The 22530-nt window shown below is 35.3% G+C and overlaps 1 long non-coding RNA gene across 1 annotated transcript in view; it reads right to left on the bottom strand.

Annotated features, from left to right (window-relative positions):
• Window positions 1-22530, bottom strand: part of LOC128205982 (uncharacterized) — a 147055-nt gene that overhangs the window by 27698 nt on the left and 96827 nt on the right. The window lies entirely within an intron of this gene.

Here is a 22530-nt window from a genome sequence, read left to right as displayed (position 1 = left end):
ATAGGTGCATGACACAGAGGTCAAGGTTCGTGAATTTCTAAAATCTAATCCAAATCTGGCACAGGAACTGGTTACTGCAATGAAGATTGAACGTGCTCATCGTATTGGTGCTCATAACCAGAATGGGGGTAATCCACGTCCTCGCAACATTGTGTGCAAATTCACCGAATTCAAGGAGGCTTCTACCTTAACTAAAGGCGGCCAAGCAAGCCGGAAAACGGGCCTGGCTAGTGTATGACACGCTATACGTTAATGGGAGCCCGGTAACATCTGATTAGGATACATCGGAGAATGAACTAAAAATACTTGTCTGGAATTGTAATGGTCTAACGGAAAATAAACTGTCTGACGAAGATTTTCTTAAGATATTTACAAAACATAATGTTGTAATTTTATCTGAATCATGGACTAATTCTTGCTCTAGATTAAATATTGAAAGGTTTAAGTGTTATAACTTTTTTAGAAAATATAAACATAAAAAGGCAAAAAGACATAGTGGCGGCATAGTTATTTATGTAAAAAATGAAATAAGTAAAGGAATATCAATTGTTAGGAATCATTTTGACACTATTGTATGGTTGAAAATTGATAAAAAATACTTTTTATTGGATGATGATATATATTTATGTTGTCTGTATTTATGGGCCGACGATTCACCAATTAACTCTGTATATGATGTAGATTTGTTCGATATTGTAAGTGATAATATGTATCATTTTGAAAATCAAGGGAAAGTATTGCTAGTCGGATACTGGAATTGTAGAGTAGGTGATAGGCCAGATCATATTTTGCACGGTAATGTAATATCTGATTTAGACTCGGAGGACTATTTACCTGACGAAACTAGAGTACGGGCCTCTCAAGATCAATTATGTAACACACGAGGGACTCGCATGCTTGATTTTTGTAAGGCCACTAATATGCGCATTGTCAATGGGAGATTAGGAAAGGATAATAACAAAGGATCATATACATATTTCAGTCGTAATGCATGTAGCACTATTGACTACTTGGTGATGAAAGAAATCGGTTTTCCAATCATAAGGCATTTTGAAGAATCAGAATCAGAATGTATTTTATTTGGATTTAAACATGTAGTTTATCATCCATAAACATGTAACAATTATATGTACAAGTCAATAGTAAATAAATACAAACACAATACAACAAACGTGTTATGTTAACCTATAATGGTGTAATATATACAGCAGTATACTGCATAAAGTTACTTTTAAGTATTGTTATTCACTTCGAAACTCAATGAGCAAATTTAATAACAACAATAATAATAATAATAATAATAATAATAATAATAATAATAATAATAATGATAATGATAATAATCGCAAGAATGAAGATATTAATGAAGTAACTCATCATAATCCGTTAAAATCAAAAAATAAATTAATAAGACTTTGCTGGAGGGTAAATTAATAACTTTCAAAACAAATATACTAAAAAGGTTCCTTACACAGGTATGTATATTTACATTTAGACCAAAAGAAGGCATTTATTTCAAATAGAGCTAAAATAACGAGTGGAGAGCATTTTAATAAATATGACTTCGAGAAGGAAACATTTACAATACATAAAATGTTAAAACAATGACAATCTTAACCTTGTAATACATTATCTCTAATTTTAATAGCACAACGTATATAAGTAATCATTTTATATAATACATCAGAATTCTTGCATACAACAAGTTCAAGAAATTTGACCATATTTGGTCTTTGAATAACATGCGCCGGTAAATAGCGTTTACGGATAGTTTTATATTTTTGACAAACACACATAAAATGGAATTCATCTTCTATGTCCCCAGAATGACACACTTCACAACGTCTCTCATGTCTCTCTATACGATTGCGACCGTATCGTCCAGTTTCCACCCGTAGATTATGGCAAGATATCCTCATTTGTGTGAACAGTTTAAGCAAATGAGTAGGAATACTCGCACTTAGATATATTTCATATTCGAAGTCTCTTTTTATTTCCCTATAAACTGTTAACACAGAGTTTGATTGTAAATAACTTGTCCAGTCCTGGATAAAACAGTCTTTAATTCTTTGCTGGAACTCGTTTATAAATAGTTGTGTATTAATATGTGAGGCATTCTCCCAAACGTCACCACAGCCGTATTTAAATAATAAGTTCTTAACATCAAATAACCAATTTTTCTTATTTGATTCTAAGTCCCGCAAAGACATCTCATATATACTTTTTACAATACAATTTTTGGTACATAATAGTTTTGCCCAATACTTGATGATACGTGTGTAACGGTTAATGAATAGTGGGTATCTTCCTAACTCCCCATATATTGCCGCATTGCTTGCTGATGGTTTAACACCCAAAATCCGTTTGCAAAATTTTAAGTGTAAACGTTCAATGTCCTTCGATTTAGTAAAACCCCAAACTTCAGATGAATAATTTAGGATTGCCGTTACAAAAGCATCAAACAATTGACATTTTGTTTTAGGACTAAACGTAAGCTCTTTCAATTTATTGAGAAGCACATTCATTGCTTTTAATGCCTTTCCACATAGCAATTGTATATTTGAAGAAAAAGATCCATGACAATTAAACACAGTTCCCAGATAATTTAAATTATCAACGATCTCTAATAAACAATCGCCATATTTCCAGCTCTCGTTAGCACGAACATGTCCACGACGTCTGAATACCATAACCTTACTCTTTTCAACGTTCACTTTTAGCAACCTATCACAGTAGGATTTAAGATTACTGAGTGTTGACTGCATCTCTTCAGGAGTTTCTGCAAATATTGCCATGCCATCAGCATACAACAATAAAATTAATGTTATGTCATTTAGAGATATTCCACTTGTTATATTATTTTCAAGATATAACTCTAAGTCATCTATAAACATTGACCAAAAAAATGGCGAACAAATATCGCCTTGCTTCAGGCCGCCTGATATCTCTATGAACTCTGAGTATTTGCTGCAGTGTCTAACCCTTGCTTTTACAAAAGTATATATGGATCGTACGGTTCTAAGCATCTTTCCATTTATACCCATTGTATGTAATTTCAGCCACAGAGAATTCCTATACCATTATTCAACATGTGGTCGATAACAGATTTCAGACAGAACATTGCATCTGTTGTAGAAAACCCCTTTCTGAACCCAAACTGTGCATCTGAATTTTTTTCATACTTTTCTGCCCACAGCATTAAACGCTTGTTAATAATAGATGCGTATATTTTAGCTAAACAGCTAATGAGAGTTATCCCTCTATAATTGTTAACATTTGTGTCATCTCCCTTTTTATACACCGGAACTATAATTCCTTCCACCCATGCATTGAGAAAACCCCCAGATGATAATACAATATTAAACAAATCTGCTAGGTGGGTCGCTAGGATATCACACGTTTCAATGAAATATTCGTTTATCAAATCGTCTGATGAGCCAGGTTTTCAATGTTTTAAGTTCCTAACAGCCATACTCACTTCTTCCACGGTAATATTAACGTCAAGCTCATCAAAAATAGGATCATTAACAGGTAGATCCTTCTCACAAAACTGTTCACTTTCGTTGTCTCTTACAACATTTATTTCATTGATCAAATTTCCAAAGTATTTCTTAAAATCTTTAACGTCAATAGTCTGACCCTTTACTTTATCATTTTTTCTAAAATACTTAAGCTTAAATGCTCTTTTTGTATCCCTTTTGGAAATATTAAATATTCTTAAAGCGTTCTGATATTCATTTTTCGCTGCAATACAATCGTTATCGAACCATTCACATGACCGAACCACTGGTCTATTAATCGGACAACCGAGTTTACTATTGTTGCTCTTCATCGTTTTTTTAAATAAACGACTCCCAGCTTCATTCATTAAGCTTGTAAATTGACTAACAATCGCATTTACCGAATTTTGGTCATATAACGTAGCTGAATCAAATAATCTATTAAATTGAGGCAGCTTTTCAATTATATTCCTTCTAAATTCGTCTCGCAGGTTATTTGACCATTTAATCCTACTTAACCATTCTTGATTTAACGGTACACTGACTTTAATCTTTTGAACACCAATGTCAAAACCGATTAGCGCATGGTCGGAAAATACATTGAATTCATTTATTTTCATCGTTTCGATACACGAGCTAACATTATCCGAGCATAGCAAATAGTCAATAACCGAGTTCCCTGCGTGGCTATAAAACGTATATGCGCCTGTATTTTCAAGTCTACCATTACAAATACGCATGTCGCAACCAATACATAAGTCAATAAGCTGTTGTCCCTGTTGTTTAAAAACACTATCCATTGTTATACGATTCTTTGGTATGTCCGGTATATAGTTCATGGCATCAATTTGTCGTATTTTTGACTCAAAGTCAATATAATCCTTCTTTGTTCCTACGCGACCATTAACGTCTCCGGCAATAAGCACTTTGCTTATAAGCCAATATGTCATTCTCTAGTATAGTAAACAAATTGCAATTTACAACATCGTACGCGGATGATTTTTCTCCCCAGATATAAACAAACCCTATACAAATGTCATCGGCTATTCCAAAGAAACCACTATCTAACCGTAACCATACAATGGTGTCATAATGGTTTTTAATTATGTGTATGCCTCTTTCAATTTCAGATTAAATGTAAAGAACGAGACCGCCGCTACTTCGTCGCGCTCGCCTGTGTTGAAACTTTCGAAAAAAGTTGTAACCTTTATATCCTTCGATTTCAATCTCACTTTACTTATTTGTCCATGACTCTGACAAACATAGAATATCATAATTCGCTAAAATATCACTAAAGTCCGTATTTTCTAATTTATCCCTTGTCAAACCATTACAATTCCATACTCCTACTTTCACATTACCCCCCTTTTTATCCTAGTCCACGCTCCCATACGGGCCTTTGGTATACACTGCTCCCGTGACATACAGCTTATTGTACTTGATATACGACTCTTTTCCGTCTTGTCTGGCCTTCAGCATGATAGGTATCAGCTTTTTCCTCTGTAAGATAACATCTGGTGGAAACTGGTCATGCATGAACAGCCCCGTTTTCTTGGTGTCCAGATTTTTGCGAAAGGCCTTCACTGTCTCTTTGTGTTGATTGTCTTTGAAGACAACACATATACTTCTGTTCTTGCCTTGCTTTCTTGCACCGAAACGTCTAACTCTATCGTTCTTGAGCTCCTTGATGTTTTCTTCAGGTATTTTCAAATAATTTTGCAAAAATATTTGCACCGCCTCCATGGTTTTTTCAGCTGTTTCCGGAAAGTTCCCGTCCCCTGTCTCCGGTATCCCTCCGATAATGAGGTTGTTCATCATAGTTTTTGCTTGTATATCGCTAATGGTTTCCTTCAAAGTACTGTTCTCTGATTTTAGCTGCTGCAATTCCTGTTTTACGCCGTCCATGTTGAAGTCATTGACGTCAACCCGTTGATCAATTGACGCCAGATTTTCAGCGTTTTTCGCCACCCTTGCATCAAGGTCCGACAACAACTTGGATAATTTAGAATCCACGTCGACTACTTTTTGTTCCAATGTTTCAAGCTTTGCTAGCCGTTTTGTCATTTCATCAAATTTCGAATTAAAAAGTTGGACAATGTCAGAGTTTGATACGGTCTTCTGCGCACTAGCGTTATTGTTCATACTGCTAGATGGATTTGCATATGTGAATATTTGACTGTTGGCATTTGGGGCTGTAGTCCCTGGTGAGTGTTGATAAGCCTGTTGTTTCATGTATTGTGGATTGACACCGGGAATACCAGTACTCGCCATAGTTTGCATCTGGTGGTATAGCGGTGGTGACGTCACACCGTAGCCAATACCTGTCGCCGCCATATGTTGTAAGCCACTTTGGTTATCCATGCTGTCTTGATTTACAGTTAAGCCAAACGATGCACTAAAAACGCTATTGTCCAAAATCAAGTCCGGTGATAACAATCCAGTAAATAATCCCTCTGACTGAGAATCGCTCACTAATGATTGAGAAACACTGTCCTTCTTTTTAGCCTCCTTGTTAGCCCTGGATTTATTTTTACCCGAGCTGCTATCTTCACTGCTTTTTTACGTTTCTGAGTCTTTTTGCTTTTCTATTGTTTTTGCCATTAGCCATCACAAACAAGAGTTTCTCCAGTCATTTCCTGACAAGCTAATATAATTTATATGCAATATAATCCAATATAGATCCACTAAAATATATCCGAGCGATAAAAACACGTCTTCAGACTTTATTATGACCTGTACGAGGAAGTAGGTCCGTTTAATGCTTTCAGTAATCATGCGCCGTTATTATTTGAGATTCGAGTTTATGAGCGTAAACTAGATACTACCCCGCGGCCTAATATTGAGACAAGTCAAACATATTATAAGTGGTGTGAAAACAATAAACCCCTATTTAGAAGAGATTTGATAGCGAATCTAAATACTAGTAATACTATATTCAACGATTTGCACTCTTCACGGCCATGCGACATTGATAAATTGGTCGAAGAATTTTTGTCTGTCGTGCTTAAAAGTGCAGACCCGTATTTTAAGAAAACGTATTTATTGCAAAGCAATAGTAATAGTTACATAAATAAATCCTCAAATGCCTGGTTTGACCACGAATGTTTTACGGTCAAAAAGGCGTATTTAGAGGCACTAAATAACTTTAACGTATATAAATCTGAATTAAATCAGTTTTGTGTGATAAAAAGTGTGCATTTAAAACGCTTGTTAAAAAGAAAAAGAGAGCGTATAGAACGCGTAAAGCTAAAGAATTGTACGAGTTGCGAAGTAAAAAACCAAAAGAATTCTGGAACCACTTTAAATCTAAGAAACCCAGTTTTTCAGACAATATTGACACCGAAACATTTAAGGAATACTTTGCCGGTCTGTTCAATGATATACGCTCTACACAAATAGACGAAATAGATAATTTTATCAACGATACTGATTTTAATATCGATGATCCCACATTTGAGGCACTTAACGCTGCCATAACTCCTGAGGAAATTCGTCTTGCTGTAAAAGGTATTAAACGTAATAAATCCTCATGTCCGATTGATAATTTACTAAATGAGTTTTTTTATCGATACTATAGATATTTTAGTCGGTCATTTAACGGACTTGTTTAACATCATTCTCGACGGTGGTTATTTTCCTTTGTCTTGGTCATACGGTTTCGGCGTAAGAAGGGTGACGTTAATGACCCAAACAATTATAGAGGCATTACCTTAGTTAGTAATCTAGGAAAAATATTTACACGTGTGCTCACTAAAAGAGTCGAAAATTGGTTCGATGAAAATAACTTGCTGTCGGATGCCCAGTTTGGTTTTCGAAAGGGATCTAGCACAGAAGATGCAATATTTGTTTTACATAATGTTATCGAAAATGCCATTTTTAATAAGTTACGATTACCATGCGCATTTGTTGACCTAAAAAAGGCATTTGACTCTGTTTATAGGAATGCTCTGTGGTACAAACTCTTTAAAATGGGGTTGGATGGGAAACTACTTAAAATATTTAGAGCAATGTATTCTGTGGTAAAATCGTGTGTCAAACATTGCAATTCAGTCTCCGATTTCTTTGATATTTCTATTGGTTTACGCCAAGGACAAAATAATTCGCCGGTTTTGTTTGCATTATTCCTAGAAGATCTAGAACTGTTTCTACAACAGAACGTTGACTGTGGTATTAGCCTATACGATTTATGTATTCTGATATTACTTATTGCAGACGATATGGTAATAATTGGAAACTCAGTAGAAGACTTACCAAGAAGTTTAGACCATCTTTACGAGTATTGCCAAACGTGGGGCTTAGAAGTTAATATAGCCAAAACGAAGGTTGTAGTATTCCGTAAAAAAGGACCGGTAAGGGCTAATGAAACTTGGGTATATAGTGGCGTACCACTTGAAGTAGTTGACAACTTTAACTATATAGGCACAGTATTTAACTACACGGACACTTTCGTTTTAAATAATCAATTTGTAGTCGGTAAGGCTCTAAAGGCTATGAACGTATTAAACAAAAATATTAACAAATATGACGTACCTCCGAAAATTGCACTTCAATTGTTTGACTCATTTGTAGGTTCGATCCTTAACTATGCGAGTTCTGTCTGGGGGGTTTCAAAATCGAAAAATATTGAAAGGATCCACCTAAAATTTTGCAAATCGCTTCTAGGAGTTAAGCAAAGTACACGTACAGCGACTGTTTACGGAGAATTAGGGCGTTATCCAATATATATTAACAGATACGTGCTAATTATAAAATATTGGTTCAAAGTACAACAGTCCAATAATATTTTATTAAATTTGTTATACCGTAAATCAGTTGATTTAAGCGAGGAAGGCCTTACAACTTGGGCATCTAACGTTAAATGTTTACTTGAGGAGAATGGGTTTTTAGATGTCTGGGTTTATCCGGGGAATTATAATGTCAAACTCTTTGCTCAAGTCTTTAAACAACGTTTAATCGATAGTTTTCTACAAAAATGGCGTGCTGATATTGAAAACAGTGCGAAACTTAATATTATATACTTGCATCTGCACAGTACGTTTGGTATGGCTGAATATCTTAATTTACTATATAACAAATCTAATAGAAAATACCTCACTCAATTACGTGTATCAGCTCACAGGTTACGTATTGAAACTGGCAGGTACGGACAAAACAGACTGCCAAGAAATGAAAGATTATATTTATTATGCCATACACAGGAAATTGAGGATGAATTTCATTTTGTTATAAAATGTAACTGTTTCGATGACCTGCGTGAATTTTTTATTAATAAGTATTTTTATGTAAAACCCAGCATGTTTAAATTTACTCAACTAGTTAGTAGTAATAACAAAACAACTATTGTAAATTTATGTAAATTTTTGGTACAGGCAAATAATAGAAGAAACCTATTAATCAATGATATTGTTTAAGTCGTAACCGTACAATCACTGTCGTGACCACTAATCATCTGCATTTCCATAATGTATCTAAATAACTAGATAAACAGCTTCTTATATCTATTATTATCAATATTGTTATTCTCCATATTTCTTGAGCTATCTTGAATTGTTATTGATATTGGCTACCTTGTAACGATGATCACACGCATGAATATTTTGTTTAATTGTATATATATTTGTTTGACGAGATGCTGTGTTGCATAAGTCGAAGTAAACTTCTGTTCTGTTCTGTTCTGTTCCTATTCTGTGCGCCCTGCACATGTACATGTTATCAGAGTCGAGCTCTAGCTTTTCGTAAATAAGAGCACGGACACGATGGAAGCAGTTCTCAGAACGATCTTCGTCGAACCCGAAAAACAAGAGGTTGTTTCGTTTGCTGCGGGCCTCGATATCAATCGATTTATATGCTACTGTTTTCAATAGTTCTGACTGGTAGTTGGTCACATAAACAACTTTATTTACCTTAGTCTGTAATGATTTCATGTATTCAGTGTTCAGAGATATAGTTTTTGTGTATTGCTTGGGTCAATTTTCATCGATTTCAATTCATCAAACATCAGTGATAACTTAATGTCAATTGGGGACCCTTCAAATAAATTTGTTGATTCGCCACCAGTGTTTCTTTTTCTGCGTTTGATCACTTCCCAATCACCGGAGTCCGGTATATCATCCAACTCCATATAATTTGTAGCCATAATTTCACAGCTCGTCCACTGTTCAAACAAGTTCCGTTATGTTACTGTTAATTTCAATATTAATCAATTAAGACATCGCTCATGCGTGACAAAGAAGCATTAGGTGGACACTGAGCGAAAATCAAGAACTCCAATAGGTGATAGCCTTACACGCATATGGCGAAAACACAATTAATTTAGACAAAGAAATTTACTTTGAAATTGAATAAAACGCCAAACAAGTCATTTTATCATCACCACTTATGACTATTAAAGAAAGAATCACTTATCTCTTGTTCTAAAAATTTTAACCAAAAAAGTGAAGAGCAAATTTTAACGCGGCCTCTGAAAACCGGAAGATCCAGTCATAAAAGTTCATCAATCTTATCTTCTTTCTGAACATCATATCGAAATTCATATTTCACGCTTTGAATTTGTGAATCCAAGTCTGTCTTAAGTTTTAAAACTTTCGAGTTAACTCTCTTGTCAAGAAGATTTCGAGTTAACTTACTTGTCAAGAAGATTTCGAGTTAACTCCCTTGTCAAGAAGATTTGTCACTCTGTGTAATATTCTGGATTCTAAGTTTTTTTCTAACTTGTCAATTCTGTCATTTATACTTTCACTTTAAAATTAGGAATGAGATCTGACAAATGTCCCTCTCGGATACGGACATACACTTCTTATGGCTAACAACATGCATCTCACCATCACTTATATGTCTTTTACGGAAAGAATTCGGTGTAACACAGGATCTAAAGATAGTGCCCGAACTCATTACTGAGATCACGTAGTCATTGGCATCTTGCAGATCATACACTCTACCCTCAGCCTTAGTTCAATGTCAAATCAAAGCGAAATGGTTCTGGGTCACGAAATTCGAATATGTCAATGTATGTCATGAATGTCGTGAATGTTTTAATTTAATATTTTTTTATTGCATGAATCCATTTAAACAATCAATATAACATAAGCACGTTTAAATAGTATTTAAGAAAAATACTTTACTATCAAACATGCAAAGGGATTAGGCCACGAGTTATACATACTTCAGTTATGGCTCTCTCCTTCGTGAATGTATCGAATGTCGTGAATGTGTCGAATGTCGTGAATGTGACGAATGTCACAAATGTCTTTAACGCCGTGATATCGCGAATGTTGAGAATTTCCTGAATGCTACGAATTGTGAATGTCGCAAATGTTATGAATGATGCAAATGTTGCAATTGTCGTAAACGTCCTTATGTCGCAAATACCGGGATTGTCGCGAATGTTGTCGTTTAGAGCAGTGGTTAGCGCACTTGCTCTTCATCTAGGCGACCCGAGCTCGATTCCCGGCCTGGGCGTATGTGAGTTGGGTTTGTGGTCACCAAGCCGGACAAGTGGTTTTCCTCCTGGTACTCCGGTTTCCACCACAACACAAAACCACACTCTCGCGGAACATCGTGCCAACGAGAGTGACTAATATACTGTTGTAATAACTTGTTTCAAAATCGTTGTTAAATAAAGTTTAAACTAATATTGCAAACGTTGCAAATGACGCAAATGTCGTTTTTTTCGTGATGTCGCGAATGTCGTGAATGACGTCGACGTGAAAATACAGAATGTAATGAATACGGTGAATGTTGCAATGTTGATAATGGCGTGGACGTCACGAATATCGTAGTTATAGGCTTCAAAGAAGTATTTACACAAACAAAGGACCTATGTTTTTTTATTCAAATACATCGATGGAATCAGCTGCAGCCTTTTTGAATATCGACTTAAAGGCATGTTTAAAGTGACACTCTTATTCAAAATCAATAAATATACATGACGGTAAAGTTGGAAGGTAGTTGGTAGTTGGTAGTTGGGGATTCGAATATTCAACTACTTACCAGTTGCCAGTTGGGGATTCGAATATTCAACTACCTGCTAGTTGCCAGTTGGGGATTCAAAAAATCAGACTTGGATGTTGATGTTGATATTAAGCTACTCGACTATTTCAAGTCGGTTATTCGCGAATATTCAACTACTAACCAGCCAGTAGTTGGGGATTCAGATTATGTCTATATATGTGGTTTTAAAGGTCACATATGGAAAAATCAAACGCCAAATGTTTGTTTATGCATGTATGCATGTGTATCTTTGCGACAAACGCTGTTTTACATCACTTTTATTCGTATACTCGCCAGTCGGATATTCGACCATTTCCAGTCGATTATTCGCGAATAATCAACTACAAACCAGTCAGTAGTTGGGGATTCAGATTATGTCTATATATATGGTTTTAAAAGTCACATATGGAAAAATCAAACGCCAAATGTTTCTTTATGCATGTATACATATGTATCTTCGTAACAAACACTGTTTTAATTCACTTTTATTCGTATATTCGCAAGTCGGATATTCGACCATTTCCAGTCGATTATTCGCGAATATTCAACTACTTACCAGTCAGTAGTTGGGGATTCAGATTATGTCTATATATGTGGTTTTAAAGGTCACATATGGAAACTTTGACAGCCAAATGTTTGTTTATGCATCTACACATATGCATCTTCGCGACAAACACTGTTTTAAATCACTTTTTTTCGTATATTCGCCAGTCGGATATTCGACCATTTCCAGTCGATTATTCGCGAATATTCAACTACTAACCAGTCAGTAGTTGGGGATTCAGATTATGTCTATATATACGGCTTTAAAGGTCACATATGGAAAATTCGACAGCCAAATGTTTGTTTATGTATGTACACATGTGTATCTTTGCGACAAACACTGTTTTAAATCACTTTTATTCGTATATTCGCCAGTCGGATATTCGACCATTTCCAGTCGATTGTTCGCGAATATTCAACTACTAACCAGTCAGTAGTTGGGGATTCAGATTATGTCTTTATTTGTGGTTTTAAAGGTCACATATTGAAAATTCGACCGCCAAATGTTTGTTTATGCATCTACACATATGTATCTTCGTAACAAACACTGTTTTAAATAACTTTTATTCTTTCAAATTAAACTCGGTACCCTTCATAAGAACCATTGTTTTCGACATTTACTCATCCTTTTTGGAAAATTAAGATAAGTGTATTTATTGTGGTAAATCTTATTTGGGAGTAAGAGTGCATCTTTAATCTAATACAAAACAATATAATACTTCGCAAAGTTCTATTTACTAAATTTTGGCGATGTTGATCCACAGTGGAACTGATGATTGTGCGTGATGCCCGGTAGGTTTTGCGTTGGAACGTTTAATATCAATTTAAAGAAAAGTCGAGTTTCATGTATGTTTCGTCGAAGAGAAATATGAGAATTGATATATTTACGAGAATCTTTAAAAAAACAACACACAACATTATACTGAGATGGCGTGTAAATTGTCTTAACCAGGGTGGGAAAGATAGTCGGTAAAAACGCGAAAACGCATGCCTGTGGTGCAAATAAATGTATCTGTGTACTATCATCCTACTGCGGCGTGCAAATTCGTTTGGTCTCAATTAATGCCAAACAAGGGGAGTAATGTCAGGTACTTCCACTGTTCCCTGCTTCATTGTTTGGGGTATAAAACATTCTCGATTCGATGAATATAAACATTGTTTCAATATGTTAAAACGATTATAATTGAAACGACCTTGTGCATCAATGAAGATTGCTTGTTTACCTCAAAAACCCCTGCTAAAAGAAGAATTGCCATTACATTTTGGCGGTTATATAGTAAGGGAGACACGGTTAATATTTGATTAAAATAGTGTTTACTAAAGTTGTGACGAACTACATTTAAGACGTTAAGTTGTTGACTGTCTAAACTCTTTATCTGGCATGCTTGATTCTGTCCATATTCGTAGTGTCTTTTAACACAATATACTTCCATTCGTCTGGAGTTCATTAGTTATGCGTGTATGAAAGCACTCCTTTCAATATGTATTGAGATAAAATGATTTTCCGCGCCGCGCTTCTATCTATATATTATTGAATATATATGATTAAAGATAAATTGTAAATTATATTTATATATATAGGGAAAAGGGATTAGAAGGAGAGGGGGAGGGAGGAGAAAGAGAGGGGCGAAAGAAAACGGAGAGAAACAGGAGGGGAGAAAGATTAAAGAGAAAGGGAGGGAAAGAATATAGGGGGATAAAGAGGGGGAGAAAGGAAGGGGAGAAACAGGAAGGGAGAAATAGAGGAGAGAAAGGAGAGAGATGGGGGATAAAGAGGGGATGAAAGAGGGGGAAGAACAAGAAGGAGAGAAAGATCGGGGAGGGAGATACGAGTTGGGAGGGAATTGAGAGAGAGGAGAAAGAGAAGGGGGGGGGGGAGAATTTGGTAAAGAATAATTGAAGGTATGGGAGAGATACAGGCGAAAGTGTGAAGTGGCAGGGGAAGAAGAGCGAGGAAGAAGATAAAATGCGGAAGTTGGGAGGTTGAAAGCACATAAAAAAGTTTTTTAAATTTAAGTGGAAAATAGGGGAAGGTGTGTTCAGGAAAGGAACAGTGTGGGGAAGGGAGAAAAAGATAAAAAAAGTAATCAATATTCGATAGATCTCGAAACATGTGCGACCACATACGCATGTACGAGGGTGGCTCAAAGAGCCAGGAGGAAAGACAGAAGAGAAGAGACAGATCTCGTACCATGCACGACCACACGTACGAGCGGTGGCTCTAAGAGCCAGGCTCGAGAACCAGCTACGCTAGTTCCCGTACAAATTCATCCAAGATTTGAAACCCTGGGATTTTGTCATTATACACATCTAAAAGGTTTAAATGGCAGATTTATATTACATATCCGTGGAAATGTTATTTATATAAATTCATGCAGTGGTACGAAAACAAACTACATGTTATAATATTACATTTTAAGAGCTCTATACTGGAATGACAAATCTTTAAAAATGAGTTAATAGCCTTATTTTAGCGATTTAGTATTATTTTTATGCCTTCCGTTTATTGCTTATTCAGTCTATTTATATTATTATTAAATATTCTATAAATAAGTGTGTTATTATAATAACAATGATATACAGTAACGCCTTTGGCCATCACAATGAAAGGTGCAAAAATATGGCCATGAATAGAAATATGACTGTAAGTTGTATACCGGCAGAAAATGATAGATTAACTCTTGAAATATGAAGAGTTCTGAAACAGTGCCGCAGTATACAGTGCGACATGGAGGCATTACGCCGCTGCATACAGTTTGCGGCAGATATATCACTGCATTAAAATCGCGTAACGGTGCCCCGCATAAAGCACCATTTGAAATACTTAAACACCGTATGAAAATGTTTATTTATTATTATTATTTACTGTTTTGGGCAAAGAATTGATATCAACATGAATGAAGGAAATACAATAAAATATAATGGCCGAGAAACTAAACAATAAATTTGCCTAGCCTAATGCAGAAAAAACATCATTAAAGGAAAACGGAAATGATATTTGTAAAGAAATGTCCTATGTTCATTATGATTCGAAATTGGAAGCCAAAATTGTGAATTTTATTTCACTTCATATCTAGCAGGCTTGATAACATAAACTAGTTGTGTAAAACTCCGGCCATTCCTGTATACAATCCTACCATGCAAAAGGTTACCAAGCTCGCTGAGCCTGAATCGGAAGCTTTTCGTGATGATCTGTGCGGTGGTAACCCTGGCGAAGCACGGCTTCCTCGTTATCGCAGGTGAATCGTGGCTTCCTCGTTATCAGAGGTAAATCAGGCTTCCTCGCTATCGTAGGTGAATCACGGCTTCCTCGCTATCGTAGGTGAATCACGGCTTCCTTGTTATCAGAGGTAAATCACGGCTTCCTCGCTATCGTAGGTGAATCACGGCTTCCTCGCTATCGTAGGTGAATCACGGCTTCCTCGCTATCGTAGGTGAATCACGGCTTCCTCGCTATCGTAGGTGAATCACGGCCTCCTCGCTATCGTAGGTGAATCACGGCTTCCTCGGCATCCCATGCATTAATAGGATAGCATCATGTGTTTGTATAACATGCCGTTAATAGGATAGCATCATGTGTTTGTATAACATGCCGTTAATAGGATAGCATCATGTGTTTGTATAACATGCCGTTAATAGGATAGCATCATGTGTTTGTATAACATGCCGTTAATAGGATAGCATCATGTGTTTGTATAACATGCCGTTAAAAGGGTAGCAACAGGTGTCTGTATAAAATGCCGTTAATAGGATAGCATAATGAGTTTGTACAACATACATTTAATCGGATAGCATCATGTGTTTGTAAAACATACATTTAATAGGATAGCATAATGAGTTTGTACTACATACATTTAATAGGATAGAATCATGTGTTTGTATAACATGCCGTTAATAGGATAGCAACAGGTGTCTGTATAAAATACCGTTAATAGGATAGCATAATGAGTTTGTATAACATAGCATCATGTGTTATGTATAACATACCGTTAATATGATAGCATCATGTGTTTGTATGACATGCCGTTAATAAGATAACATCATGTGTCTGTTTAACATGCTGTTAATAGGATAGCATCATGTGTTTTTGTTTAACATGCTGTTAATAGGATAGCATCATGTGTTTGCATCATATACCGTTAATAGGATAGCATCATGTGACTGTATAACATACCGTTAATAGGATAGCATCATGTGTTTTGTATAACATGCCGTAAATAGGATAGCATCATGTGTTTGTATCATATACCGTTAATAGGATAGCATCATGTGACTGTATAACATACCGTTAATAGGATAGCATCATGTGTTTGTATAACTTACCGTTAATAGGACAGCATCATGTGACTGTATAACATACCGTTAATAGGATAGCATCATGTGTTTGTATAACATGCCGTTAATAGGATAGCATCATGTGTTTGTATCATATACCGTTAATAGGATAGCATCATGTGACTGTATAACATACCGTTAATAGGATAGCATCATGTGTTTGTATAACTTACCGTTAATAGGACAGCATCATGTGACTGTATAACATACCGTTAATAGGATAGCATCATGTGTTTGTATAACATGCCGTTAATAGGATAGCATCATGTGTTTGTATCATATACCGTTAATAGGATAGCATCATGTGTTTGTATAACATACCGTTAATAGGATAGCATCACGTGTTTGTATAACATGCCGTTAATAGGATAGCATCATGTGTTTGTATAACATGCCGTTAATAGGATAGCATCATGTGTTTGTATAACATGCCGTTAATAGGATAGCATTATGTGTTTGTATCATATACCGTTAATAGGATAGCATCATGTGTTTGTATAACATAGCATCATGTGTTTGTATAACATACCGTTAATAGGATAGCATCATGTGTTTGTATAACATGCCGTTAATAGGATAACATCATGTGTTTGTATAACATACCGTTAATAGGATAGCATCATGTGTTTGTATAACATACCGTTAATAGGATAGCATCATGTGACTGTATAACATACCGTTAATAGGATAGCATCATGTGTTTGTATAACATGCCGTTAATAGGATAGCATCATGTGTTTGTATCATATACCGTTAATAGGATAGCATCATGTGACTGTATTTCATACCGTTAATAGGATAGCATCATGTGTTTGTATAACATGCCGTTAATAGGATAGCATCATGTGTTTGTATAACATACCGTTAATAGGATAGCATCATGTGTTTGTATCATATACCGTTAAAAGGATAGCATCATGTGACTGTATAACATACCGTTAATAGGATAGCATCATGTGTTTGTATAACATGCCGTTAATAGGATAGCATCATGTGTTTGTATAACATGCCGTTAATAGGATGGCATCTTGTGTTTGTATAGCATGCCGTTAAAAGGATAGCATCATGTGATTGTATAACATAGCATCATGTGTTATGTATAACATACCGTTAATAGGATAGCATCATGTGACTGTATAACATACCGTTTATAGGATAGCATCATGTGTTTGTATAACATGCCGTTAATAGGACAGCATCATGTGTTTGTATCATATACCGTTAATAGGATAGCATCATGTGACTGTATAACATACCGTTAATAGGATAGCATCATGTGTTTGTATAACATGCCGTTAAAAGGATAGGATCATGTGATTGTATAACATAGCATCATGTGTCTGTATAACATACCGTTAATATGATAGCATCATGTGTTTGTATGACATGCCGTTTATAGGATAGCATCATGTGTTTGTATGACATGCCGTTAATAGGATAGCATCATGTGTTTGTATCATATACCGTTAATAGGATAGCATCATGTGACTGTATAACATACCGTTAATAGGATAGCATCATGTGTTTGTATAACATGCCGTTAAAAGGATAGCATCATGTGATTGTATAACATAGCATCATGTGTTATGTATAACATGCCGTTAAAAGGATAGCATCATGTGATTGTATAACATAGCATCATGTGTTATGTATAACATACCGTTAAAAGGATAGCATCATGTGACTGTATAACATACCGTTAATAGGATAGCATCATGTGTTTGTATAACATGCCGTTAAAAGGATAGCATCATGTGATTGTATAACATAGCATCATGTGTTATGTATAACATGCCGTTAAAAGGATAGCATCATGTGATTGTATAACATAGCATCATGTGTTATGTATAACATACCGTTAAAAGGATAGCATCATGTGTTTGTATAACATGCCGTTAATAGGATAGCATCTTGTGTTTGTATAACATGCCGTTAAAAGGATAGCATCATGTGATTGTATAACATAGCATCATGTGTTATGTATAACATACCGTTAATATGATAGCATCATGTGTTTGTATGACATGCCGTTTTTAGGATAGCATCATGTGTTTGTATGACATGCCGTTTATAGGATAGCATCATGTGTTTGTATGACATGCCGTTTATAGGATAGCATCATGTGTTTGTATGACATGCCGTTTATAAGATAGCATCATGTGTTTGTATGACATGCCGTTAATAGGATAGCATCATGTGTTTCTGTATAACATGCCGTTAGTAGGATAGCATCACATATCTGTATAACATGCCGTTAGTTTGATAGCATCACATGTCTGTATAAAATGCCGTTAATAGGATAGCATCATGTGTTTGTATAAGATGCCGTAAATAGGATAGCATCATGTGTTATGTATAACATGCCGTTAATAGGATAGCATCATGTGTCTGTATAACATACTGTTAATGGAATAGCATCATGTGTCTGTATAACATACCGTTAATAAGATAGCATCATGTGTCTGTATCATATACCGTTAATATAATATCATCATGTGTTTTGTATAACATATTGTTAATAGGATAGCATCATGTGTCTGTATAACATACCGTTAATGGAATAGCATCATGTGTCTGTATAACATACCGTTAATAAGATAGCATCATGTGTCTGTATCATATACCGTTAATATGATATCATCATATGTTTTGTTTAACATATTGTTAATAGGATAGCATCATGTGTCTGTATAACATACCGTTAATATGATCGCATCATGTGTCTGTATAACATGCCGTTAATAGGATAGCATCATGTGTCTGTATCATATACCGTTAATAGAATAGCATCATGTGTCTGTATCATATACCGTTAATAGAATAGCATCATGTGTCTGTATAACATACCGTTAATAGAATAGCATCATGTGTCTGTATAACATACCGTTAATAGGATAGCATCATGTGTCTGTATAACATACCGTTAATAGAATAGCATCATGTATTTGAAATAACATATTGTTAATATGATAGAAGCATGTGTTTGTATAACATGCCGCTAATAGGATAGCATCATGTGTTGTATAGCATACCGTTAATAGGATAGCATCATGTGTCTCTAGACATATTGTTAATAGGATAGAAACGTCTGTTTGTATAACATGCCGTTAATAGGATAGCATCATGTGTTGTATAGCATACCGTTAATAGGATAGCATCATGTGTTTGTATGACATGCCGTTTATAGGATAGCATCATGTGTTTGTATGACATGCCGTTAATAGGATAGCATCATGTGTTTGTATCATATACCGTTAATAGGATAGCATCATGTGACTGTATAACATACCGTTAATAGGATAGCATCATGTGTTTGTATAATATGCCGTTAAAAGGATAGCATCATGTGATTGTATAACATAGCATCATGTGTTATGTATAACATGCCGTTAAAAGGATAGCATCATGTGATTGTATAACATAGCATCATGTGTTATGTATAACATACCGTTAAAAGGATAGCATCATGTGACTGTATAACATACCGTTAATAGGATAGCATCATGTGTTTGTATAACATGCCGTTAAAAGGATAGCATCATGTGATTGTATAACATAGCATCATGTGTTATGTATAACATGCCGTTAAAAGGATAGCATCATGTGATTGTATAACATAGCATCATGTGTTATGTATAACATACCGTTAAAAGAAGGCATCATGTGTTTGTATAACATGCCGTTAATAGGATAGCATCTTGTGTTTGTATAACATGCCGTTAAAAGGATAGCATCATGTGATTGTATAACACAGCATCATGTGTTATGTATAACATACCGTTAATATGATAGCATCATGTGTTTGTATGACATGCCGTTTATAGGATAGCATCATGTGTTTGTATGACATGCCGTTTATAGGATAGCATCATGTGTTTGTATGACATGCCGTTTATAGGATAGCATCATGTGTTTGTATGACATGCCGTTTATAAGATAGCATCATGTGTTTGTATGACATGCCGTTAATAGGATAGCATCATGTGTTTCTGTATAACATGCCGTTAGTAGGATAGCATCACATATCTGTATAACATGCCGTTAGTTTGATAGCATCACATGTCTGTATAAAATGCCGTTAATAGGATAGCATCATGTGTTTGTATAAGATGCCGTAAATAGGATAGCATCATGTGTTATGTATAACATGCCGTTAATAGGATAGCATCATGTGTCTGTATAACATACCGTTAATGGAATAGCATCATGTGTCTGTATAACATACCGTTAATAAGATAGCATCATGTGTCTGTATCATATACCGTTAATATGATATCATCATGTGTTTTGTATAACATATTGTTAATAGGATAGCATCATGTGTCTGTATAACATACCGTTAATGGAATAGCATCATGTGTCTGTATAACATACCGTTAATAAGATAGCATCATGTGTCTGTATCATATACCGTTAATATGATATCATCATGTGTTTTGTTTAACATATTGTTAATAGGATAGCATCATGTGTCTGTATAACATACCGTTAATATGATCGCATCATGTGTCTGTATAACATGCCGTTAATAGGATAGCATCATGTGTCTGTATCATATACCGTTAATAGAATAGCATCATGTGTCTGTATCATATACCGTTAATAGAATAGCATCATGTGTCTGTATAACATACCGTTAATAGAATAGCATCATGTGTCTGTATAACATACCGTTAATAGGATAGCATCATGTGTCTGTATAACATACCGTTAATAGAATAGCATCATGTATTTGAAATAACATATTGTTAATATGATAGAAGCATGTGTTTGTATAACATGCCGCTAATAGGATAGCATCATGTGTTGTATAGCATACCGTTAATAGGATAGCATCATGTGTCTCTAGACATATTGTTAATAGGATAGAAACGTCTGTTTGTATAACATGCCGTTAATAGAATAGCATCATGTGTTGTATAGCATACCGTTAATAGGATAGCATCATGTGTCTCTAGACATATTGTTAATAGGATAGAAACGTCTGTTTGTATAACATGCCGTTTATAGGATAGCATCATGTGTTTGTATGACATGCCGTTTATAAGATAGCATCATATGTCTGTATAACATGACGTAAATAGGATAGCAGCATGTGTCTGTATAAAATGCCGTTAATAGGATAGCATCATGTGTTTGTATTACATGGCGTTAATAGGATAGCATCATATGTTGTATAGCATACCGTTAATAGGATAGCAGCATGTGTCTGTATAAAATGCCGTTAATAGGATAGCATCATGTGTTTGTATGACATGCCGTTAATAGGATAGCATCATGTGTCTCTAAACATATTGTTAATAGGATAGAAACGTCTGTTTGTATAACATGCCGTTAATAGGATAGCAGCATGTGTCTGTATAAAATGCCGTTAATAGGACAGCATAATGTGTTTGTATGACATGCCGTTAATAGGATAGCATTGTGTGTTTGTATAACATGACGTAAATAGGATAGCAGCATGTGTCTGTATAAAATGCCGTTAATAGGACAGCATAATGTGTTTGTATGACATGCCGTTAATAGGATAGCATTGTGTGTTTGTATTACATGCCGTTAATAGGATAGCATCATGTGTTTGTATGACATACCGTTAATATGATAATGTGTTTGTATAACATGCCGTTAATAGGATAGCATCATGTGTTTGTATGACATACCGTTAATATGATAATGTGTTTGTATAACATGCCGTTAATAGGATAGCATCATGTGTTTGTATGACATACCGTTAATATGATAATGTGTTTGTATGACATGCCGTTAATAGGATAGCATCATGTGTTTGTATGACATACCGTTAATAGGATAGCATCATGTGTTTGTATTACATGCCGTTAATAGGATAGCATCATGGTTGTGTATAACATGCCGTTAATAGGATAGCATCATGTGTTTGTATAACATGCCGTTAATAGGATAGCATCATGTTTGTGTATAACATACCGTTAATAGGATAGCATCATGTTTGTGTATAACATACCGTTAATAGGATAGCATCATGTTTGTGTATTACATGCCGTTAATAGGATAGCATCATGTGTTTGTATAACATGCCGTTAATAGGATAGCATCATGTGTTTGTACAACATGCCGTTAATAGGATAGCATCATGTGTTGGTATAACATGCAGATAGTAAGAGCTCATTGGTACGTTCGGTTT

The sequence above is a fragment of the Mya arenaria genome, chromosome 10 (assembly GCF_026914265.1).
Source record: "Mya arenaria isolate MELC-2E11 chromosome 10, ASM2691426v1".
Lineage (NCBI taxonomy): Eukaryota > Metazoa > Mollusca > Bivalvia > Myida > Myidae > Mya > Mya arenaria.
The sequence above is the reverse complement of the archived record's forward strand: the minus strand, read 5'-3'. Positions and strand labels throughout refer to the sequence as shown.